Raw genomic sequence first — 26,820 nt, 5'->3', positions numbered from 1 at the left:
ATCATCTACGTAAAGCTCTTTTAACATACTGCATACTTGAAGAACTTGTAAGTTGGAATTACTGTGATCGAGATTTGACCCTTCTTCATTTATCCACAAAAACTTTAAATAACCCCTATCTTCCTTAGCTAAGCCTACCTCTAAAAATGCACGCTGAATATCGGCACAAAACGCAATTGAATGTACCCTGAATTTAATGATAATCTTTAGCAAATCAGGATTTAAATTAGGTCCGCTTTCCAAACAATCATTAAGTGATAAATTTCCCTTACTTTTAGAAGAAGCGTCAAAAACTATTCGAACCTTTGTAGAATCCTTCTGCTCGCGCACTACCGCGTGATGAGGCATGTAATACCCCGTTTTCAAACTACTATTTAAATACGTATCTACCCGTTCCACTATACCATCTCTCAAGTGTTCATTAATTATCTCATTATATTTTAAATATAGCTCGCTATTTTTCTGAAACTTATTATTTAAAAATTGTAAACGCTGTTTCGCGATTTCATAATTGTTATTTAAACCTTCAACACCCTCTTTCCACAATAATCGAGTTTCATACCTTTTATTCTTGTAAGTTGTATTTCGTTCAAATGACTCTAAAATTTCTTTATCTGATAGAGATATTTCTTTATCCGAACTTATCCCAATTGCTTCTAATTCCCATAATTTTTTAACTCTTTCATAACCTAAGTCCTCATTTACAACGGTTATATGATTAACTCTTGCGTCCTTACACTTTGATCCTTCGTCCTTGCCTTGAATCACAAAACCGAAAGTGCTTTCTGTTGCGACTAATTTTTTACAAATCTTCACGTTTCGTTCTCCTAAAATTTCCCAAATATAATCCGAACCTATTAATACTTGAATTTCGTCATTTGTACCAGCATCTGCTAATTCTATTCCCTTCTCAAACGCCATCTTTCATATCCACCGAGAAGGAACTTTTACTTGCCCTAGTGTTATAGAATCAATGACTATTGCGTTAATTTTTATCTTTTTATTGGGATGGTTTACATTTTGCAATACGATTTCTACGATATCATACAAGCGCTCTTTTGCATCTTTGCATCCAAATGTGAAAATAATAAGCGCTTCTTTATTAATAATTTTCAACCCCAGTGAATCAACCACTTCTCGTAAGATGAATGACTTTGTTGACCCTGAATCTAGCATACAACGTAATACCTTTTCGTTCCCCCCTTTACACCTAACTGCTGCCGAAAACGTCTGTAAAAGAACGGAAATCGGTGGTTTAATTTTGTTATTATTTTTATTACATAAGAGCCAAAGAGAAGGTTCAAGGATTGGCGTTTGTTTTGTCTGATTGGAAGTATCCGTCTCTAAATCTTTCGATGCGGCGTCACATATTAACGAATTATGTAAACCTTGGACATTGCACAGTCTGCATTTTTCATCTTTATGAGCACAGAAACGCCTTGGATGCCCTTTCGAAAAGCAAATAAAACATAAACCTCGATCCATTAATGCCTTTCGGCGAGTCTTTAAATCAAGTGCGCAATCATGATTCATATGACAAGCAGATAAACAAAATATGCAGACATTTTGATTCTCTTTCTTAGGCGGGGTAGAGAACTTTCGATTTGGATTAAAATGTGATTTTTGAAAGTATTTAGAGGGAGTTTCGCTTTGACTAGTTAATACCGAAGCACCTTGCTTATTCGTACTGTAATCATTTCTTTTAGAATGCATGTAAGATTTATTTTGATAACCTTGATGGGAACTTTTGTTTCGTATTGGTGTTTCATTTACATCAAAATTCTTAGAACGCGCTAACATTATTGATGTTTCCCTACATTCCACTTCAGTTTTCAAGAACGTTAGTAGTTCATTAACATCGAAATTTTGTTTATCACTTCTTTTCCTAGTGAATTCTAGAGTTAAATTCTCGGGTATTAACTTTAACAAAATAGGGGATAATAAATATCCATAAGAACCACTAGTAACATTTAAAGAATTTAAATTCCTTATTTGTATTTCTATATCGTCATAAAGCTTCCTCAAAGAAGCCGTATTTCCGGAATATTTTACAGGTTCTAAATTCAACAATTTATTCATATGCGCATTAATTAGCAGGTCATCTCTGCCGAAACGGTTTTTTAGTATATCAACAGCCACCGTATAGTTTTCACTAGTAAATGTTAATCCACTAATAGCATTTAAAGCTAAACCTCCCAAAAGCGATTTTAAATAACAAAACTTGTCAACCGAACTGAGACTTTCGTTTTGGTGAATGGAATTACTAAACTGATTCCAGAATTCAAGCCAAGAACAAGGATCACCGTAATATTTTGTAATCGTTAATTTTGGCAATTTTAAAATATTAACCACAAGTTTTCAACTTCGGAGATATAGTTTCCTCACTAGAATTTCTAGATTCAACTTTACACGCGTTTTTTCTTAATTTTTCCTGAATTTTACATTTAAAACTTATAATTCTTTCCTGATATTCCTGCGCGGAAATTACTTCTGTTTCCAACTCCTGTTCCGTAATTATAAGTTTTTCAATCTCAGAATCGTATTGTTTCAACAACTGCGATTTTTCAAGTAACATTTCGAGTAATTCTTTTAATTTCTCATCCGCGGTTTCACCCTCTTCTAATAATGCAGAATCTATTTTACTCATCAACTTAGTAGTTAAGCTACGCGTCACCGTACGCAACTCCTTTGCCTTATTCATAGCCTCCATTTTACCATTAGATTCTATCAACTATAATAATCACCAAGATTTTTATTCAACAATTCTATTAAAAACTGGAAAAATGAAAAGGGCCTACCTCGAATTTCTTCGCGTTAAATCCTGGCTTTTCAGTCATGAACTCACTAATTTTCTTCGTCCATTCTTCATCTCCACAAATCAAGTCCGGTGTCACCAGAAAAAATGTACGTATCCAAATGATCAGAAGGTTGTTGATGCTTGTTCCTTGATATATTGCACCAAGATATCTTACTGTACATTTATTTACAAGTCGTATGCCACCTGGCATATTTACAAGCGTTATGCCTCCTGGCATGTACATGATAGACATATTCTGCCACCTGGCATGTGAATTGATACATCATACTAGTTTTCTGCCACCTGACAGATACGATGCAATTACCTCAATTAGCGGTAATACGCCCGACATTTTGGCGTGTCCGCTTTCCTTACGTTCTGTAACGCAACTAACTTTTTGTGCGGTGCGCCCTCTGGGTACAAATCACCGCAATCACCGAGGAGGCCAAAACATATGTGTTATTTTGTTCCATTGGCTAATTCATTTTCACATTGGACTTGTAATTGAATTTTAAATTAAGAATGAATCTGTGTGCTTTTTCAGGGAAGGGAAGTTATGATTTATAAAATTATAAGTATGCAATATTTACAATTAAACAGAAAATGAGAGGTGTATGAAAAAATTACAAGAAAAAAAGGGAATTTTAAATTTTTTGACAGGATGAAATTTAAAATGCTTATCAGTCATGGTTAATAAAACTTAGCTGAATATTAAATATATGTATCAAATTTATTGAGAATAAAAATTGAAGCTAACAGAATGATAATAATAAATTAAAAAATTTATTTACATGCATACAATTTTATGTTAAATATACAGAAAATTTTCATACGAGAATACAAGAATAAAGAATTGTTTTATTAAAGAGTCTTGAAATAACTGTAGCTTTTTCTTTCACTTTTAAATTCAATAACTCTTAAAATTATAGTGATATTTATAAAAGCATAATAAAAATAATTTGATTAAACATTCCTTTTACATATTAGGCCAACTAATATTACATATTACAGCTCATGAAATGTTTCTGGTATGGAAAAAAGGATCCTTCTAAAAAATTTTCTTTACATATATATAACTATAAATGTATCAGTTCATTTTTTCTATAATTATGTTTTATGAAAATATTCTTAAACTATTGAAAAGAATAAAATTTCCTTCGTTTTCAAATGATTATGAGATATATTTTAATGTAATGCTGATAAAGAAGATATTTTTAACATTAAAACTGAAAAATCTAAAATAGCTAAAACATAGACACCTTGGATAAAAATTTGCGAGGAAAAATTATAAATATTAATGAAAATAAAATTTTCATAGCACATAATTTTAGCATTTTAGTAAAAAATTATAAAAATTGCACCATTATACTTTACATACAGCCACTTTACTGAGATATTTATTTCAATATTAAATATATAAATTTCATGTTTCATTTCCTATTTATCTATTTCACTATCTTCTAATTTGACAAATTTTGTCTCAAATCTGAGATAATGCATTAATTCTAGATTCAGCAGCAATTACTTTCACAAAACATATATGAAATTAACAAGATGCTATTAATTTTGCATGAAGGCTTTCCATATAAAATTAACTTCTCAGATTTTCTACATTTATATAGTTCTATATAAAAAGAGCATCTATTTTGGAACATAATGACCAATATGAAGTAATAATACATAAGTTATAATTTTAATAGTCACAGCATACTGAGATATTACATTTGGCTCATTGTAGAACCATAGCCTGCATACCCAGCAATGCAATCATTACCATAGTCTTCATATCCAATGATACAATCATTTTGCTTATCATATGATAAGCTTGCTTTAAATTGATTTCATTAAAGGGTACAATAGAATACCTGCCATAGCTTTTCAGTTTATTGCCATATAACTTTATCGCACTAAGCACAGCAACTGAAAAATTGGTCACAAGATTTGTGGCTTAATTGTCTGATTTTCCGAGATTTAGGTATTAAGTTTTTATTTTGACTGACATTCCTCTTTGGAATGTCACTGGGTTTGCTTGATGCAGCCACTTTCCCTGATTCCCTGAAGATGGTTAGCTTGGCTGTTCACAGCTTTAACGAAGCTTGCCGCAGGGTGGTGAATTCTACTGCATAACTAAGCAAATAGCTCCTTCACATTTACAAGTCTGCTGCTTCTGCACACCTAATCAGCTGGAAGGGATAAAAATTATAAACATAAATAATTACAAAATCGATTCACAATAAATTTTATATTTTAGTTAATTTATTTATTGAATAAAATAAATGTGAAAGTAAATAAAAAGCAGCACTGAATTAAAATATTACTAATACTCATAGTGTAACAACGCTGATACTGCAAATGCTAAATTAAACGAGTATTGGGACTTTAAAGCATTAGAAATGAGTGAGTGTTGCATACAAAGGTTAGCATTTTGGATGCATAAATTCATGTCACACATAGAGAAAATTATGAAAACTTCCATGCAGCCAGTCTATTTGGCAGGATACACAAGTAATAAACATGTTTAATAATGAAACATAATAAAAATATTAATAATTAATGAGGGAAAATTTATAGTTTTGTTCTTTTTATTTAAGTTAATATTTCTATTGTGAAAACTATCTGACTTAATACACTATTCACTTTCTCTTTGCCAGTACTAAACATTAATTCTGAATTATAATAAATTTTCTAACTGCTCTGTTATTCATTAACAATAGTAATGGCTTGAGTTAATTTCTTCTGCATTTATTTCATTTATAACCTCCCAAAGTTTTCAACTTTATTTTATCCTATAGTTCTAATCTGAGGTAATGTGCTGCAAATATCAAGTGTTAAACTGTCATAATAATAATACTATAGACAACTGAAGTTAACAATCACATATTGTAAAGCTTCAATCATATGCAGAAGTGATTTATATGCAAGTATATCTTTATCATTTGGCCAACTTGAATTCAACAAAATAATCTAATTTTCATAACTTTCTCAATTTTTATTGTCTGCAGATAATCAAAACCATTTTTAAAGAGGGACTACTGCACATTATTGTTAAGAAATATATCACATTGACATTCTTCAGCCTTATTACTTTTTAACTTTAACAAATTAATATTTAAGTACTAAAAATTAAATATAACACAGTTATAGCTCTGAAGCTATGTGACAGATGCAACGAGCGAAAGCTCTGAAGTCAGTCTGGGTCGTATTTATTTTGCATATAAAACAATACATGTGAATTCTAGTTAAATAGAACCAATGACTAAAAAGCACTTGTTTTAAAAAATACATAATAAAAATGTATTTTTCATATTACATATCAATACAAAATAGCATATTAAAATAAAATTGTAGCTGCCCGGATGGGATAGTGATTAGGGAAGCCTGAGTACAATACTGAGGGACCCGGGTTCGAATAATGAACAAGGCATGGATGTAAATTATCTGTCCCTTCATAGGAGGCAAAGGTGGCCTGCCTATTAGGTGCCTCCATAATAGATCACCATATCTGATTTTAGGAGTGGCCAATGCCGGCATAGGCAAGCATCCACCATTGGAAACAAAAAGTACATGTGCAAGAAATGGAGTTATTCTGATGCTAATGGTTTCATAAAATTAATTATTCTTTTCTGATAACTCGATTCATAATTATAATGTGGGGAAGAAATATAGAATATCAAATCCCATTTACTTTCCTGAACCAAAGTATGAAAGTAACAGCACAGTGTATAAAAATGTTGAACAACTGCATCGTTTGTTAACACAGTTATAACTGAAGTACTGTTTTGAAGAAGGGTATGGAGTTTTAGGGCAATTAGCATATACTTTGATGCTTCTTATTTCATTAAAGCTAATTCTTATATATAGGCATAGTAATGTTTTGCTCATCAGCATTTTATGAATTATTGACAATTTCAAAACAAGTATAAATATGCAAAATAAAATAAGGAGCTGTACGACTTAAAGCTCATATAAATTGGAATACCTTATGTTGGAGCATTGCTGAACTCATACTTAAAACAGAATAAAATGATAAATGAAAATCAAAACACTACTATATATGCACTGTATGTTACTTCCTTATTAAAGCAGACAGTCTGGATATATTTAAAAGTTACAAGTTACAAATTTGGTGATTCAATCAGCTTATTTTGTTATGGTGTCTTTATTAAACAATAATCAAATGTCACCTATGGATATTCTAATATATTTTAAGAACATTAGGCTTAAATAAAAAGTTAAACTTTACCTTTCTGGATTTTGGAAAGCCTAACAGATTTCAGTTCACAAAAGTCCCATTTATTGCTATTACAGGCCACACATCGAGCAAAAGCTTTCATTGAAGGGCAGTTCAACCTGAAAAAAGAAATTAAATCACCATTTAAAATTTCATGATCAGGGTAACAATACAAAGGTTTAGCACTTGGCTTATAAATAATCCTGCTCTTTCAGAAAAATTTAATTGCCATGGCAATAGGTTTAGGTTGGTAACTTATTTCTGTAAAAAAATGTTATGCCCTTTCCAGAAAAAACATGAGCACACATATTTACCATATAACATATTCCTCGAAGTATAACACAATGGTTTCAAATCACATTAATTAGAAAGTTTGATTTCATTTCTACTTTAACCAGGTTGCCTTCATGGCCATATGACATACAATATATTCTTTAAAATAAAGACTAATGTAACAGATTCAAATAACAAATTTAAAAGTTTTGCCCCATAAGTGAAAACATAACTTTGTGAAATAAATCTTGCATCCAATTTAAGGCCATGAGAACTGATGTTTGACAAATACTAAAGAAGGTTTATTTATATTTTTGATGCATTAGACATGAACCTGATTTAATCAAAAAAACTTTAATATGGGGGATAGGTTGGAATAGCTTTAACTTCTTTGATAAGCTGAAGCATGTTTAGAACAAAATGCTTTAATGACAGGTAAATTTCCATCATTTGCAAATCATTATATTATAAGAAAATATATTTTAATGAGATACTAACAACTATGACATTTTATGCATAAAAAGAGTAAAAATTAAGCCAGTTATTTGGCTTTGTGGTGTCATCGAAGCTTTGCTTCTTCTCCCAGCATAAATTCTTTGGTGGTACACTACTATACTGTCAACAATATTATTTTCATATTAGTTCCACAACAGTAAATTAGCATGTTCCAGTTCAGAGTTTGAATGCATCTGAAATGTTTTGTGCACAGTTTGAATTTAAGAAAAATCTCTTTCCTTCAGACTTATATTTTCAGCTTAATTCCCTTCTAATGATTTACTTTTTTTGAAATCGTATACTACAGCTATATCCATTTGACTTTGAAGGGAAGATTAATAATTTTTATCTTCTTATAGCCTACCCATATATCTTTCTTTCTGAGTAGCTATGTGCAGAGTTAAAAAATGTAAAGATATATAAAAATAATAAGGATAGCTTAATTATTTTTATTGAGAAAAATTAAATTGGCATAGCTATATATGTAAGAATACATAATTAAATTAGTCCAAATCATATTTAATGCATCTCCATATTTTAATATTTTCATTTAATATGTATTTAAATGCACTAATCATTTTATCATTAGAATTCTAGTAAAAGTAAGAAAAAAGCTATAATAAATTAAATGCTGTTGTTGTTGGTTTCATTTTAACTTTGCCCAGTTTGTCTTCATGGCAATAGCAATATTTATAACATATATAATACTTAAAAAAGGAACTTTTTGTTATGTTAATAATAATAATTTGCTTCATTTTTTAACTCCCAAAACCCCATAAACGTTTTGCGAAAATATAAAAAACTTTATTTTCTTTTACCGTAATGTTCGAAAAATAAACCCCATAAACGTTTTGCGAAAATATGAAATAATAATGATACTTCCAAAACCCCATAAACGTTTTGCGAAAATATAAAAAACTTTATTTTCTTTACCGTAATGTTCGAAAAGTAAACAGAAAATTTCCCTTTTCCTCCTTCAGGAAAATTCCCTGTGTGGGTTGCAACAATTACCAGGGTTACCATATTCTGGCGCACGTACGCTCACTTCCGATGTAAACAAATCCGCAATTTCGCCAAGTGCCGGTTATGGAAACATCCCCGATTTAAGCCAATATTTAATATTATGCACGATTTTGAAAAAAATATATGCTGCTGATCTTTGGAATATGATAACGGGTGATTTTTACAATGGTTGTTATGTGGATTAAGACTGCAAGTTGAGACTTTAAATATAAACAATAGTAATCTGAAAATTTGAAGTAGTAATTTTATATCCTACAATCTTTGCCAAATAACTTCCGTGTTTGAAGTAATTAAAAAATATATTTTTAACCACTTATTATTAATTTTATAAAGTACATTCAATAATTTAAATTTTATTTACTTTCATCTATTTTTAATGTTTGCCATTATAAATTTCATACTATGTACTTTTTTAAGATTTCATAGTTGCTAATTAAACTTTCTTTATAATTTATTTAGTTATTATATATATACATTTATATTTTAATGTAAGAAAGGGATTTATGTGCAACAGATATACAGTAAAAATCATTTAACACAAACTGAGGGGAGTGAAATATTTTTTCGTGTTAAAGAATACTGAAAAGAAAAAAAAAAGCATATATTCAAAAAAATTAAGCTTATTAGAGTACATTTTATTTACATAGATATGTATATATGCATGTATTTAATAAAAACCAATGAAACAAAAACATCCACAAGAACTTAATGGAATTTAATACAAAATTTTCAAGTTTTTGAAAAACAAAACATTTATTGAGTTTTGGGAAAATAATCTGATATTTTTCTTTGCATTGTCTTTTTTAGCATCAAATTGTTCAATGTCAAACATTTTGTTATTCATTTCACCATTGGAATGTGCGTCTAAGTAACTGTCCATACTTTTTATGATATTCCTCATTTCGGATGACGTGGGAACAGGAACTGCATTCATTTTATTTTCGTCATCAGAATCTGCATCAATGATATCTTTTTAGCTTTGAACAAACTCCAAAATAACTTTGTCTGCCATAATTGGGGCTGTACACACATTATCATAAACTACTGCAACGAATTCTTCCGATAGTACAGTAGAACAGTTCATTAATAAACTTTCTCAAACATTTCATTAAGTGTCAGCTCAGTTTCAATATCCTACTTCTGCATTTCTTTCGGCGCCAAAGAATCTGATACTTTTGAGAATTGTGTGTAATGAAGGTAATTTTCATTCATCCTTGGAGTCACTGAATTCTATGCAGTGCAACATATGAGCCAAACTCATTAATTTTTATTCACACTGCCATGTACTCATCGCTGAATTCCAAAGCTAACTGATGAGAGATGAGATGTTTGTGTGGCGTTTGTAGACGTGAAAGGCGAAAGTACCGTAGATAAACAAAACTGGCTCAGGTCACAGGCTATTCCGAGGGTATTTCAAAGCCAAATTAGCCTCTTTTCTACGAAACATGTGAAACCACCTCTCTTTCATTTCACACCCCGCTTAAATCTCGCCAGCAATGCCAGTGTTTTCTGTATTTTGTTCATTTCCAGAAAGGATTATCTTTTTGTGTTCAGCGATTTTTGTTTCGTGTTAAGAGAAACAAAATGCATGAAAATACATAGTAGTTTGTCGGGACCATTGCATTATTCCGTGTTAACTGATATTTCGCCTTAAGCATTTTCACGTTAAACGTATTCCACTGTATACAGATGTGTTTGGACTGTGTATATACAAATAATTTTTTAAAAGGAAAATTTATAATCCTTCCAAAAATTTTTGTGCATTATGCTGCTAAAAATTGATCAGTAAATATATAAAGAACGAAATTTAAAACCAATTTTTCAGAAAGAATAAAAATTGAAATTCAAATTGAAAAAATCCTGTTTAGACTAGTAAAATCTTTTTAAATTGGAAGATATTTTTAATGATTTTACTTCCCCCCCCCCCCCATTTTCCTTTGCTACTGCTGTTTGATAAGAGGTTCTAGTGAAGTTTTGTGTTAAAATTATTTTGAACTTTCAAAGATTTTCCAGTGCAGGATTTTAATTTTTTCTACATTTTTAAGGGCGTGTTTTCTTTCTTTCTTTCGTTTTAGATTAGAAAATATTTTTAAATCGGAAGATATTTTCAATGGTTTTCCTTCGCTTTGAGGAGGACTAGAATTTTTTGGTGAACTATTAAGATAAAAAATATATTGAAATGGTTCATCAGCTGATTCTGGATACAGAAAAGCAAGGATTTTGTTTTAGAAGGGGAAATGTAATTAAATTCGACATACCTCCACTTGACGATGACGATATTATGTTAAAGTTGGTTGGATTCGTCACCTTTCTTGTTCTTTTATACTACTTTTTGGTTTTTCTTGTGATGGTTTATTTTAACATGTTGACTGCCGTGGGGGTCACCGGTTACCTGCACTCGACTTGGCTACAGCGCCGTGGGTGCCACTGGCAACGCGACCAATAGTAAAATACATAATTAAAATAAATATTGATACTGATAAATTTTTAAATAGTACCATTGTTACTATAATGGTTTGAAGAATAATAAATCATAAAAATTTAAATTATAAATCACAAAAATAGTCTACAGATGTTTGGAGGTCGCTGGTGACCCCCAGCATGAAGCACAATTATATAACATCATGTTCTGTAGATAATATATATCTCATAATAAAAATTTCTATTAATTTTTACATTTTAAATTATTCTTGTTCCACATTTATAGGATTTTATGAAGATCATTTGAACTTCAATTTTTTAGTCTTTGTGAAACGTTGTTTCTAAATTTCTTTATATACTATATATAAGAACTCCTACACTCCTAGAAAAAACTAATTTATATATTTATTTATCCCAATTTTTCAATTTGAAACATTTTTGTACATGCTTTTCCTCAATATTATAAAAGTTGATTTTTTGTTGAACTGAAATATGTAATATGGAAAAATTCTATCAAAAAACATAACTCGATCAAAACAGGAGATAAATAGAGATAATAATAATGTGGGATATTTGATTCTCTTCCCCTAATAGTCATTTGAAACATTTTAGCGTGTTTTTCTATTCAGCTGAAACAGTAAAAATATAGAAAAATTCCCACAGAAACATTATTCGGCTGAGAAACAAAACAGGCAAAAAAATGGGTTGGCGTCAGGAAACTGATTGGTCTAAAACAGGCCTTCTTAAACTTTTTTTCAGTCGTGACCCATTTTTAACATAGATTTTTTCCACGACCCCAAAATATTTATGAAAATTTTGTGGGACCCCATAAGCATTGCAAAAATCTGACACACGCGCGAGTGAAACTGTCAATTTTTCCACTTGTATTGTAAGATAGTATTGCAGTTTTAGGTCATTATCTTTAATTTCTCATTTTAAGACATAGAACAATGTGAAAATTTTAAGTAACAGACGAAATGACAGTGTCACGTGCAAAGCAAGTAAAATGATCATTTATATTATAAACAGAATGCGTCGAAACATTTTTGTTTTTCTCTTTGTCTGTATTGTATTATCTTTATCTATTTTCAGATACATTGTGTAAAAATATTGGGTAATTGTAAAATTATTATACAGTCAAAAGTTGTTAATTCGGACGCCCATAATCCAGAATGATCTATAATCCGGACCTCAAAGCTAAAAACTTTCTGCGCATGCGCATAGGCGTTTAAGCGTGCGCGTAAGACCTTTACGACTGCGCATTTGCGTGTGCACAAGCGCAGAATACGTTTTCGCTGCGTGTTTAATGTATAACGGACGGTATAAGCTAAAATTATCTAATTGTCTATTTCAGTTAATGTTGATGATTGCGTTGTTCCTTAATCTTCGAATTGGATCCGGCTTATTATTTTTTGCAGACTGTAAGAGCAATTTTATAAAAGTAAGCTTGAACTTTCGATTATGTCAAATAGAATTTCCAATGCTGGAGCTCCCAAAGGATCTACGAAAACGAAAGTATGTTTCGATGTCCATCAAACAAAAAGTGGAATTGCTCCAAAAAATGGATAAAGGCATATCCTTTGTTTATCGCCCACCAGCGGCCGAGCAGTAAAGGCGCTGAACACTGGTAGTTCGGTCCGAGGTTCGAATCCCGCGAACGGGCTGGCTGCATGGGTGTTTTCGTGGTTTTCCCCGTGTGTAACGTGTATACGAGCCAGTTTCCCTTAGAAAGTCCTCCACGAAGGCATCCCTCCCCTTAGGCAGATAGCCCTAGTGTGCTTTGCCATAATTAAATACACCGTTTCACACCTTTGTTTATCTAACCGTTCCGAAATCTGTTTATCAATTTCACGCTGCTCGGCGCGGGGGGGAGCGGGAACGTGGCGGCGCGCAATGAACTGGAAGTTGATTTCTCAACACTATCCTTATCTTCAGGGCAGATGTTTTTATTTTATTCGGCTTATAATTCCTTATTAAATGTAGTATTTCATCTCGATGTACTTCGTCTTTGATATGATTTAAATCAAATTCCTCGTCATTATAAATATCACGAATACAGATAAAATAAGTGTAGTAACTGTAAGATTGCCTAATCAGCATTTGCTGAAACGAAATGTTCGAGATATATTTATACTTCCTGCAGAATGCTGGTTTATTTCTATTATAAACTGGTATTTGTTGTAATAATTTGAATGTATATTTTTCAATATTGTTATTTGTTATTGTGAAGTAATTTATTGTAGTGCCTTTATATTTACATTTATTTAAATAATAGTTTTGAAATTGTGAATTTCAACGCCGGGAGTGTTTTGTATTAGCTGAGAAATGCTTGGCGCCAGAGCGGAATGTTGGCTAATGGCGCATGCGCCGCCGGAATTGGCGTTGAAATGTATTCTGTGAAAAACTTGATTTGTGTGGTACATGGGAATTTGCTATTCATATGTTACGCTGTAAGGTGGAACCTAGCGCCTGAGTGTCGCTATGGAAAATAAAGGTATTTAAACTGTGTAATGTGTGTGGAGTTATTTTATTACGATATACAGCTATCGACAGGAAATAGAATAAGTCATTTCAGACTTGATGTTCCCTATAAAATAAACCGTCGGGTCCCACGATCACGTAACAATATCCACAATTAAGATGGTCGGCTACAGGGGTGGCAGATAACTTCGAAGGATCTGATAGACAGGTAAGCTTCGAAGTCGGCGTAGATAACATAAGGGACAGGAAGCTGAAACTGGTGCTTGTCAAATTTTAAACATTTATTTTCCGGCATTTTGATCTTTTAAGGCCCATGCACTTGACAGTCTTCTACATGCGCGTCGAGAGTCTCTTTCTTTGTGAATCAGTGAAGGCAATACTCACAATAAAATGTCGCGCCGTTATGTTTCGTAAGGCCAGCAAGAAGACGAGACATGTTCTTAATGAGACAATAATGTCTCTTCTCGTCATCGGAAATGAGCAGCAGATTGATATGGCGATCACCTAAAAAAGAAAAATATCATTCCATCAAATAATTTTCAAACTTAAAACATGTCTATTAAAGTTAACAAAATAAGAATAAATTACCTTTTCGACTCTTGGTAATCCGAAGAGGCAAAATCTCGTTGTTTTCCCAGCCGAACACGTTGATCGATAGGTTGTTCATTTTTTCGAACTTGTCGAGCTGGTAAATGGGGGTGGGAAAAGACAGACCGTCCGCATTGATTTCTCCTTCATAGCTTGCAATGAGATACTCTATATGCATGTTCCCCATGACCTTCGATGAAGTGAAGAGCTGCTAACACACTCCAGACGAGACACTTGTGGTCCTCATTCTGAATATTGAGAACAGCCATTTTACTAGCTAAGACTTTCGGCAGAGGTATGTAAGAAGATGCCGCCAGGGGTTTGTAGACAGCGGTCTTGAGCTCAAGGTATTGCACGGAGTCTAAAACCCATTCTGAACCTTTTTTCAGAAATTTGTCCATATAATCCAGAACCTGTTAAACTTTTCATGAGTATTACTAATTTTACACACATTTTAAAATAAATTAAAATTCATATAAAATAAATTTTCTTACCTTCTCAACACCTACCTCCATGTCGGGCATTTCTCCTGTAAGCGTAGTGCTGCATTTCGATCGAAAGTAAGGGGTGCATGTCTCCTCCTCGGTCTCTGACACTTTTCTCACCATCTTCACACAAGCATTCAAGTACTATTTGATACGTTGGAGCTGTGCTGCAGTTTCCTGAATCTCTCCCGCAACTTCAGTTTTTGACAACTCTAAAAACACTTGTAAGTCATTCTTGGTGTCTTCACTGGGATAAATGATTTCCGTAGCAAACGTACCAAGGCATGGTGGACGCTCTTGCCTCGGTCATTTAGGGGCAGACATGGTGGCAGGGGGAGCTGCTCGTTTCACTGCGTGAGATGGCATGGATGTCTGGGGTTTAGCATGAATCTTCATATGATTATTCAGATTATCAGAGCGTCGGAAGATCTTTTCGCATATGGAGCTAATGTATTTACCTACCGAATGTTGCACGTTAATATGCCTTATTAAATTCTTCCGTTGTGTAAAGGTTTTATTACACTCCGAGCAAATCAAATCTGGGGTGTCAGCGAAAGATGAATCCAACTGGAATGATGTAAGATCACCAAAGTCCATAATAGCGATGGTTGGATCGTCCAAAGACATGTCTTCATATTTCAAAAACGTATTCAGGCTCCATCTAAAAATACAAAAGAAAAAAAAATAAATATTATAACTCAAAAATTCTAGAACGTACAATTTTTGAAAAAGAAAGATACTTACGTTGGCATGTGACTGAGCAGCCTCATGATTTAAAAGCATAGCCTCAGATATATGTTCCATCTGAAAACGTAAAGAAAAAACTTGAATGTTCATGTAAAACTATTAAACAAGTAGAGGAAAGTTAAAATAATTATATTAACTTGACCTATTTACAATAATAAAAAGAAAACAAACTAATGAAGAAAAGATATTTGATTGTAATGCAACATATAAATCATCAGTTTAATAAATGCGATAATATTTACATGAAAACATGAAGTATCGTTAAAATTTAACTAATAAGAATTACACAAGGGAAAAGAAAGTATGCTACAGATAATTTCAGAAATGCGATAAAATTCACCTGAAAACACGAAGTATCGTTAATTTAGCTAAGAAGAATTACAATAGGAGTAAGTATTAATTGTCTAATAAAAATAAATATTAACTGCTATTGAAAATAAACTAAATATTATTATCTAATAAAAAATAAGTTAAATATTAACATAGAATCTATAAATACAGACACAATCTATGATAAAATACGTACCTCGAATAACACGTCTTGATTGAAACAGGAAGGGCAAAAGCAGGAGCGAAGGATACAGCACGAACAGAAATTATATGAAACATGTACGCAACGAGTGATGGTGTACCACTGGGGTGCCTGGGTCAAAGGACCCTACCTCCAATCGAAAATACGCTAGTTCGAACAGAATGCAAACTAAAAATATGCCCAAGATTTCTAATACATATTTTTTTCCTTTTTTTTTTTTTTTTTTTTTTTTTCAATTTTTATGTTCGCAATTTTTTTTAAGAATTTTTTTATATATATATGGGCTTAATAATGAAGTTAGGATGATTAATAATGAACAATGAGAGCGTACATGAGTCACATAGAGAAAATGCCGTCCAAGAAAGCCACTAGCAGGAACAGAAACAACAGTACATAGCAAAAAATAATGCAAAAATATTGGTAAGTGCAAGACTCAGTGTGCAATATTAAAAGAAAACATGAATACATCCATAGAATAATTTACAAATACAGTACAGGTAAGAAGTAACATTAATGCACAACACAAAACATGCCATACAGAGGTTAGTCAACAGCATCACTAAGAATGGCCATAGGCCTTTTGATGTTGCATTGATCATTGACATCATAATCATAAATTTTGATCACGGGATTACCAATGGACTCCATGTCTTCGTAAAATTTCTTGGCCAGTTGATAGTAAAAAGTTCTAATATGATCTATTTTCAGTTCAGTATGTAGTCTGCGATTTCGAACATACCATGGGGCATTAGCAATTTGTCTCAAAACCCCGTTCTGTGCAGTTTTCAGCCTTTTCCTTAAGGATCTGAATAAGCCCACACAGGGCAAGCATAACACAATAATGGACGTAGAAGGGACTTGTAAATGAGTAACTTGTTGTCTATAGAAAGAATGCTGTTTCGAGCAATTAAGGGGAATAGTGTATGTTTACGTACTCGAAACTTTCTGATAATAAATGTAATGTGTAGAGCCCATGACAGAGTTTTACTGAGGATCACCCCAAGATAAAGGACTTGCCTGCACCAGGGAATTGACACTCCATAAAACTGCAGGTTTTGGGTAAATTTCTTCTTTTTTGTGAACAGGATAGCCTGAGTTTTTTCCACATTAACCTTAATTTTCCATCTGATGAGCCAAGTCTATAATGCGTGGATGTGGTTTTGTAGCTGTTGTATAACTGGACTCAAAAATGCACTTTGTGTAAGGATCGCAGTGTCATCAGCATACATTGCGAGTGTTGTGTTGTTCAGAGTAGGTATGTCGTTCACGTAGATATTAAAAAGTAAGGGTCCTAGAAGACTTCCCTGCGGAACGCCCGCAAAGATAGGCCTAGATGCAGAAAGTGTTCCTGTGACGCGAACGACAAAGTGTCTACCTTCCAGGTAGGATTTAATTATGTGTGTAACTTGTAAATGAGAGTATCCAGCCAGACACGATCGAAAGCCTTAGCTATCTCGAGGAAAAGGCCACCAGTGACCCTTTTACGTAGCAAGCCTTCACTAATTAGTTCCACAACTCTATACAGTTGATGGGTCGTTGAGTGATGACATCGAAATCCAAATTGATACGGAATGAGTATATCGTTGCTTTCAATATGCTGTTTCCGTCTTGTAAGGATGACAGCCTCCACTATCTTGCTTAGTGCAGACAGCAGACTAATAGGTCTATAGGATTCCGGAACGTTCGCAGGTTTTTGAGGCTTAAGAATTGGTGTGATCACTGCAACCTTCCAGCATTCAGGAAAATGCTGCTATTTGATGATGATATTGATAATCTTGGTGAAACGTAGTATAATCTTCCTGGGGAAATTCTTGATCATCTAGTTCGTAATTTTGTCATATCCAGGGCTTTTATTTTTCTTCAGATTTTTGATGTAGCAACAGACTTCCGACGGTAAGACTGGAATGACGTTGTCTGTGCGTGGGTTTGCTACGTAATTGGCGTGAAAGTTATTAATTAACTGTTCTGTAGGAGTGTCGTGAATGTTGTTAGTGCGAAACTGAGATTCCAGATGCTGAGCTAAAAGTTCTGCCTTCTCAGTTTCGGTGTAGTGGATCCGTTGAGGGCCTTTAAGGGGCGGAATGGAATTGTGGCATTTTGTATACGTTTTAATACTAGTTTTCCACAGAGAATTGTCATCTGTGGAAAGTGATTCAAGGTACTGAGTCCAGCGGCGTTGTGCACAATAATTTGTGTGGGACTTGACTGCATCGCAGAGTCTACTGAACGTGGGTTTATCCATTGGGTGTCTTGTTCTTTGTTACTGCCTTCTGGCGACATTCCTCCTCTTAATTACCTGAATCAGCTCTTGAGACCTCTTAACTCTTTGGTTTTTAATTTCTTTTTGAGCACTGCTGTGCGCATTCTGAATTGCTGTGGTGAATTCCTTGACCAAGCTGTCAATATCATTCCTCGATTGAATTGTTGGAAGCGTGTACTGAATGTTGTCTAGAGCTTAGGCGAAAACACGCCAGTCATTTCTGAAGGCTCTTTTGTCTGATGTGGTACAGCTACTGATATCCAAAATTAGTCTAACTGGATTATGGTCAGAAGACAACTCAACTTATACCGTAACATCCAGTGGAACACTGGTGTTTTTGAGTAGATAGAAGTCTATAATTCCAGTGGAACCAGCAGTATACGGTGTTGGGGTGTTAGGAGCTGCTATGGGTAAAGGGGCTGTACGAGCCAAGTTGAGTATGATTCTGCCGTGTGTATTATAATTATAGCAGTTCTACGCGCGGTGTCTTGCGTTAAGGTCTCCACCTATAATAACGTTTGTACCAAGTGAGAGAAGAATATTGAGATCACTCTCAATGAAGTTCCTGTTGGGAGGGATATAGGTGGAGATAGGAGTGTATGTTGTATTAGTGTTTGTTGTGATGGAAATAGCTGTGTCTTCAACGGCTAAGAGCTGTGGAATTGTTATTTCATAATGAGGAATGCAGCGCTTGACAAGGAGTGCTGTTCCTCCTGCTCGAGTACTTTAAGTAATAGCTGGTCTGTTTGATCTGTACACACAATAATTTGCCACGTAAATTGGAGTGGAGGGGCCCAGGCGGTGTTCTTGTAGGAACAAAAATTCAGGGGCGTACTCATTTACGAAATCCCAACTCCATTCACGTTCCATGTAATGATATTTATATAGGTATTTACAACAGACATAATTACACATTGCTAGTTGAACTAAAACTTTCTTCGAACATTGAGAACAGTACAAATAACTTATCAATAGCATGCTCTGCACTTTGCAGTTACGGCATTTTTCCAGAAATCTTTTTTTAAATATTCATAACAGAGAATCCTTTAAATATATCACAAACCTCCTTAATCATTTTATAAATGTCAGTTAATGCATTAAAAGAGAATTCAGAACTTTTACCATTATTTAGTGAATTACCCTGGCCAACGGGTTTATTCGGTTGGCCTTTAATTACATTTGCATAACTTATACCAGGTGTTACATTAGTTGTATTCATAAAATTTTTTACAGTTGATTTAAACTGGCTATTAGCATCATTAGAAGGTTTAGCACTATTGACATCATTAACATTTTTTTGGTTAGAATTTTTGTACATTTTAGGAAATTTCAGACATCCACGATAATTCGCGGTATCTCCCGACTGGAGGCAGTTGCAACACATAACATTTTCTAGTCGCTTTGCAGAGCAATTTTGAGTTTTGTGCGACCCTGCACACTTAACACAGCGGGGCTTAAATTTGCACTGATCAGATGAGTGGTGGAAGTGTTGGCAGTTATGACACTGCACAACACTTCCACTTGACTTATACACAGAAATTTCAACATGAAAACACATAAGATAATTTAAGTCATAAATTGCATCAACTCCTGGAATATTTTCGATCTGCAATTGGAACAGTGGCATGGGTGCCTTTGAACGCATCCTACGCATTTGCGTGACCTTACGTATCCTATAACCCAATGTTTCTAACTCCTCTTTTATTTCATCGACAGGGCAGTCTATCGGGAGCCCTCGTATTACTGCTTTTATAGGCCGCTCTAATTTAGTGGTAATTATATAGTGATCAATTTCTTTTTCTTCTAAATATCTAGTAATTATCCTATGATCCTCCTCTGAACGGGGGAACACCTTTAAAAATTCACCATTAATTTTAACTGAGAATTCAATCTTAGTATCATCTTTTAATGTTTTAGCAAAATCTGAAAACTTAACATTTGGTTTAACCATTACTGGCTTAATTTTTGGGGGATTTACTGCAATCATCTCAGATTTCCCTGGCATTTCAACATCATTAACATTCTTTTCATTGTCATTATTCAAACTTTCAAACTTATTTTTAACTTCTATAATAGTATTACACTTAACAAGTTTCGCTGGCCTGGCCACGTTACGCGGCTGAATAAAGCCATCAGAGTCCTGTAACTCAGTAGCAGTACGTTTTCCTTTTTTGAACCCCTTTTGGGCTTAGATTTTTCAGAACATACACAAGGATTAGTTTTACATACATCAATTATAGAAATATCATCGACATTTTTCTCGATATTCTTACACATTGAACCATTAGGATTGCTAAGCAAAGATTTGGTATTATTTGACACATTTTCATTAACACTACTAGTCAAGGATTTTACATTATGATCCATTTTCCTCAACAACATTAACAGCATTTGCATTAAAATACACAGGATTTTGCACACGGAAAGTCTCGCACTTACCTTGGAACAGCTCGTTGAGTCTTTCAGCGCAGGCTATGTAACCCAGAAACTTCGCGAGGATAGCATCATTCTCCGGTTCCGAACTAGCACGATCCGTTTCTGCATTTAGCTGCATTACAAACGCCATACGAGAACATTGTACCAACTTAATTTGATCCAATAACATGCGATAGTCTTGTATCGTAGCACAGTCCATATCCAGTAGACTTGAACAATTTTCAGTCAGAACAGCGTCACCAAAAGCACGAACATCATCTGGCGTAACTGCCACATTTGGAAAAACTAACTCAGCAACGGTGACCAGGGGGACTTCATTTCCCTCCATGGCACGTGAAAACAGAGTCACTATATCACGATGAATTCAAACACTAAGCATTAACTTTAGGATAAACAAAGAGTCCACAAAAATAATCACATCACAGTCCACCGAATAATAAATCCGGATACGAAATCAAATGATATGAAAGGATCCAGCGTCCCTTTATATAGGCCTTGGTCAGGATCCACGAGAACCAATCACAAAGCGCTATGGATAAGACAACTGGCCTCTAGTGGTCGTTGCGGAACTAAATAGAATGTTCTAGAAATTCTAACATGTTGCAATCACGTGGCGGATTTGGGTTAATAGATAAGCGCCGACATGAAACCGGATTACAACACAAACAGGATGAAACATGTGGCTGATGTAACAATAGCAAAATAATCCGAGGTGACAATGCGTGATGACGTCACGAACAGGATGCAGCGCGTCCGTAGCATGAACCTTATAAGAAATAGACTAACCCAAACGGGTTTTCTCCTTCGTCTGAGGCGTTGCCGGCTGTCACCTTGATCACATCCGGAGGAGTAGGGACGACTTGCAGAAATTTAACACTGGTTGCCTATTGCAGCGTGTATAATTGTCAAGAAAAAGCTGGTTGTAGCGCCACATTTCACAAATTAGAATTTCTCCATATTTTTATTCTTGAAATTGAGATTGATTTTTAAAAATTTAGCATATTTATCAAGCATAATTAACGTTCTAAATAATTATAAAACTATTGCACGCTTTCAGGGCTGGATATTCCTTTAGCTTTTCTTATGCTGTAAGGTAATTTGTAACTAGTTCTTTTAGAAAATAATATTTTAAATCTGAACTATTAGAAAATTTCAAACAAGCAATTTTCTCTTGCAATTTTTATGCTTTTTATTCGTGTAAATAAATAAAAAACACTAAAATATTTAAAAATGAATTTTTGAAAGTTTTGTTTAAAATTCTAAATTGGGCTGCTTTTTTAAAATTACAGACGAGTATTATAGCACAGTTTCTATAAAGGAATTTTATTTCAATTATATTTCATAATACATCATAGTGATAAACACTTTTGACTCCTTAAAATTTTTTATACAGTTAAATCTAATATTAAAATTGTATTTAACCGTAATAATTAATTTTGTTTGTACTCGTATTTTATAGTGATTATTTTTTAAATTTATTTTTAGTTTTGTAAAAGATTTTTTTTATTTACTGTTAATTTAATTTATTAGCCCAAAGCGGCGGTAGCCTAAAAAGCTGCTAGTTTCGAAGCGGCATTTTGCGCTATTTTACTATAAATGTCCGTGTCTCCTTGCAAATTGTTCTTACCAAATATTATCACCCTGTATTACATTTAAAGAAATTAAATAATGAAGAATCTGCATGAATACATGTACGTCTCTCGCACTGTGACAAAAACAAGAATATCTAGAGCCATCAAATTTTGAATAATGTAATCCTCCACCCGAACATGGGCATCTGGACGGCCGAATTTCGAATTTGTTTTAATCTATTTCATATTTTGTAAAACTTTAACGAATTTTTGATTAACAAACTCAACGAGTTCAGAGTGAGCACTGTACAGAAAATAACTGTTTTATCTCCAGTGCTGAAATTCTAAAGATATGCTGTTTTCAAATGTATGTGGTTTACGGGCGAAGAACAGGATATTCAATAAATATAGGGTTACCTATATTATACAAACACATACACACAAAACTTTAAAAAAATGTTCCTTTTGGGCGTAATATAAAATCTGAGTACTTCTAGATTTTATTTTATCTTTTTTCTTTCCCTTCATTACGCTCAGAAAATTTTATGCTCCGAAATTTATGAATTATTAAAATAACTAATCCACTTTAATGTTAATAATTTAATGATCATATAATCAAATAAATATGAACGTTTTGTAATGTTATTATAGTTTGGAAAATCACTGCCTGAAAATGTTCATTAAATTTTTTAAAAAAATTATCAGATCTTGTTTAATTTTACCTTATTTAATTCAAAGCATCACGTACTATCAATCTTATTTAATTTTAGTTTATTTTTACGCAAAATTAAGTTCATAAATTTTTGTGCTTAGAGTTTTTACCGTTTTACTAAAGAAAAGATGTATGTACAAGAACTACGCGTGAAAAAAAATGGCGCGATATGCAGTAAAAAGTGCTTTAATGAGATATATAAAATCCTATTTGGAAAAAACTGTGGATTTTATAGTCTCATCACTATACAACGTATCACATTTAATAATTTAAAAGAGTTATGTGATACAAACGCCATAGGTTTCAGTGTTAAAGTAAACCAGACCGTCCCTACACTTTCTTGCCGACATGTCGGTGACGCGCGTCCCGCCCACTGGGTTAGTCTATCTCTTATAAGGTCCATGGACCGTAGTTGGTGACGTAGTTAATGACGTACTCCTCGGTAAATTCCCTCCCCCCTGTCAGCGCCACGCAGCCCCGTCATCTGGGAGCGCCTCAGTAAGCTCCGCCCATCTGCTCCCTGTGGGCCCCAAACTCTCATATTCTATCTACTAGTATATGTCCATGACCAACAGTTGTGAAAATAAAGGCCAGATAAGGACTTTCGAGGACTAAATATTTGTTGATGATTTCTGTGAACTTTTTGCATATAGTCTGTGAGAAATAATTAATATCTCTGTTCTCAATCTTCATGAATGTTTAAATGTACAAAAGAATCATTGCATTTCCCTATACAGTATAATGATTAGGAAGTTCAGCTAACGACTGTAAGATCTGTGGTTCGAATCTTGGCGACGGCACTGTTGATATTCATGTTTCTTTGGTTAGGCATGTCTATTGATCTCTAAACTGACCCATTAACTTAGCTGTTCTAAGCGTATTAAAAAAAAAAAAACTTCCTTCCCAATTTAAATTTCAACCTCCATCATCTTAATCAATCACATAATGTTACACTTGATATTATTCGTTTCAACTTTCTAATATTTTTTTCCCAAATTCCCAACAAGGTAAATAAGTTGTTATCTATAGCAGATTTTCTAAACCGTGTTGGGAATTCTGGTTAAAAACCTTAAATTCGGTAAAGGTTCTATCCTCATTTGCGTTAAAACATTAAATATTTCGCAATGGAAAATGCTTATTTCGTATTTAGTTCTTAATATTATTTTATGAAAATAGTTTTAAGATCGGTATTCTGTACAGAGGAAATATTTCAGGAAAAGTTGGATGATTTGGATAACATTCGGAATTTTCCTCTTGGAAAAAACTAATGTTTAGCAACATTAATTAAATTACAATTCTCGAAAATGCGTAGAAAGTTCCTATAATGCAAACTTGTATATACAATTATAAGAAAATGAACCAATTATTTGGATGTGATTTTGTATTGAAAAGGAGTTATTCGCCTTTAAATGGGTATAAGTAAGGAATAATTAACTGATATAATGAGTATTTTATGAAACAACTTCTGTATTCGAGATGAAGAAGGTTAAAATATTCGAAAATATAGAGGAGAGTTTGGTAAAATGTCTCTTATCGTTTCTTTCTTTGGTTCCTTCTGTAAATATAGGTATATTGGTAATGATATATATATATATATATTGCGTAAAGGTATGGCAGTGATTTGCAAGATTTCGTTCATAAGAAAATTAATCTGTAAGTAAATTAATGAAAACTGACATTCACGAAAGAAAATCCTAGTCTAAAAAATTACAGAATAGTCTATAAAATTGTTTAATGAATTAAGTTGGAACTGAACTAAGTTCGAATATGTTTTAACATTGTGCGTCAGAAATAAAACAAAATTTCAAGAAATGAAATGGTAATCAATGGATAAATCAATGGGTAAAATCATTGAATGCTGTGTAATTCACCTCTGATTCAATACTGGAAATTTTTATCTTACGAATTTCTTTTATACATGTACCATAAATAATCGTTAATTTCACATGAAAGTTGTCCATGAAGGCAGAAATATCCGTATTTAGTGTAGGAAGAAAGTAATAAAGTAAATATTTGCATAACCGGGACATTTAAAGCTTAAAAATAACGATATGAATGCAGTCAATTAGCAAAATATACTGAATTAGAGGGTATTAAGCGTTCAATTTAATAAGAAAGTTTTCTGGGTGTGTACATGAAACAGTGAATATGGTTCTAAAATTAAAGATGAAAGTTAGGATTTCATTCAAAAATTCGGAATCTATCAAGTTAGCTTAATGACAATCGAAGTTCAAAACTGAATGTTGGTAACGTTGAAGAGTTAAATGCATGCATTCAGATATAAACGATGTAAAAGAATATAAGGAAATACCAGAATATGCAGGAAATATTAGAGTCTGAAAATTCAATGGAAGTTAATAATCAAATAAAATAGCAGCGTTATTCATGGTAAGAGTACTACAGAAGGATAAATGGTAGAGTTGGCAAATTAAAATAGCATTATAAAATATAGACTAAGTAGGCGTTATGCAACGAATTGGAAATGAATAATAGTTAACGGTTATAAAATGAAATGCTTAATTGAAAACTATCTGTATGTTTAAGAAATTTAAACATGTAAATTTATTTGAAATGGTAAAATAAGTGAAATCAAAAAGCGTGATTACAATCGAAAGTTATATAAAAAAAAAAAAAGAGTTAAAATTTAGAATACATTCGAAATTTACATCTAAAATAAAATAAAGTTGATGTGTAATGTGGAAAAATATAATAAACAAGTTCAATATTAGAGTACTTTAAAGCTTAAGAAAGCTTAAAATGTAAAAAACAAGTTAAAAATACCGTGTAAAATTAAATAAAGCTCATATATATGGTTAGAAAATATAGGAATAAAGCGAAATTTAAGAGCATGTCTGGAAACAACGAAGGTTAAAACGTAGGTAAGTAGTTATAAATTAAAATGAAAGTCATGTACATAGTGTGAAAATATAATGAATTTGGTAAAATTGTGAGTACGTTAGAAACTAAAATCGTTAAAAAGTAGAAAAGAAATGAAAATTTACATCTAAAATTAAATAAAAGTCAGGTATATTATCTGAAAATATAGGAATTATGTTAAAATTAACACTATATTAGAAATTATGGAGGTTAAAACGTGTGAAAGAAATTAAATAATAAGTATCGAACTAATTCTAGGTAAAATGAAATTAGTAATAAAAATGAGTAATGCATTTAAGATTACGGAAAGTAAAGATGGTATTATGAACAAAAGATTTAAGAAATAAGGTAAAATTCTGAGTATATAGGCTTATTCTGAGTGTATAAGGCTTAAAACATACGGAAAAATTAAAAATTTACATCTAAAATTAAGGCCTTTTGAATCAATGCAAAAAGTCAGTTTTCAGAGGGTGCCACGTTAAAAGTATAGCACCCTTTGTCCTGAACAGTCATTCAAATCAAACCAAACAGACACTCTCTTACCACGATCCCATGCCAAAATAATTCTATCTGTCAAACAGTTTGTCACAGGGGGAAAAAAATTCCCCGAATTCGAGAGAGCAAAGTAACAAGTAATAATCTTCGTCCCCCATATTTGCTTATATGATTTTAAAAAGTCTGATGGTGCTCTTTCCTGTAAGAAGAAACTAGCATTGTCATTTATATAGTGATGTCATTTATATAGTGATGTCATTTATATAGTGATGTCATTTATATAGTGTGAAAATATAAATTAGTTAAAAATTAGAGTATATTAAATATTTTGAAGCTTAAAATGTACAACACAAGCTAAAACTTTTACATCTAAAATTAAGTAAAGGTCAGCTATAT

The 26,820-nt window shown here is 32.8% G+C and overlaps 1 long non-coding RNA gene across 1 annotated transcript in view; it reads right to left on the bottom strand.

Annotated features, from left to right (window-relative positions):
- Positions 1–3,558: 3,558 nt before the first annotated feature.
- LOC118204993 (uncharacterized) overlaps positions 3,559–26,820 on the bottom strand; it is a 55,282-nt gene continuing 32,020 nt past the window's right edge. The window contains exons 3-4 of the long non-coding RNA XR_015038889.1: positions 7,041–7,147; positions 3,559–4,980 (exon numbers count right to left, since the gene is read on the bottom strand). This is a non-coding gene — a long non-coding RNA (uncharacterized LOC118204993). The remainder of the gene's footprint in view (positions 4,981–7,040; positions 7,148–26,820) is intronic.

The sequence above is a fragment of the Stegodyphus dumicola genome, chromosome X2, assembly GCF_044657685.1.
Source record: "Stegodyphus dumicola isolate Sdum_Otavi_A_Nest chromosome X2, ASM4465768v1".
Lineage (NCBI taxonomy): Eukaryota > Metazoa > Arthropoda > Arachnida > Araneae > Eresidae > Stegodyphus > Stegodyphus dumicola.
This window is presented reverse-complemented; position numbering and strand designations above follow the sequence as displayed.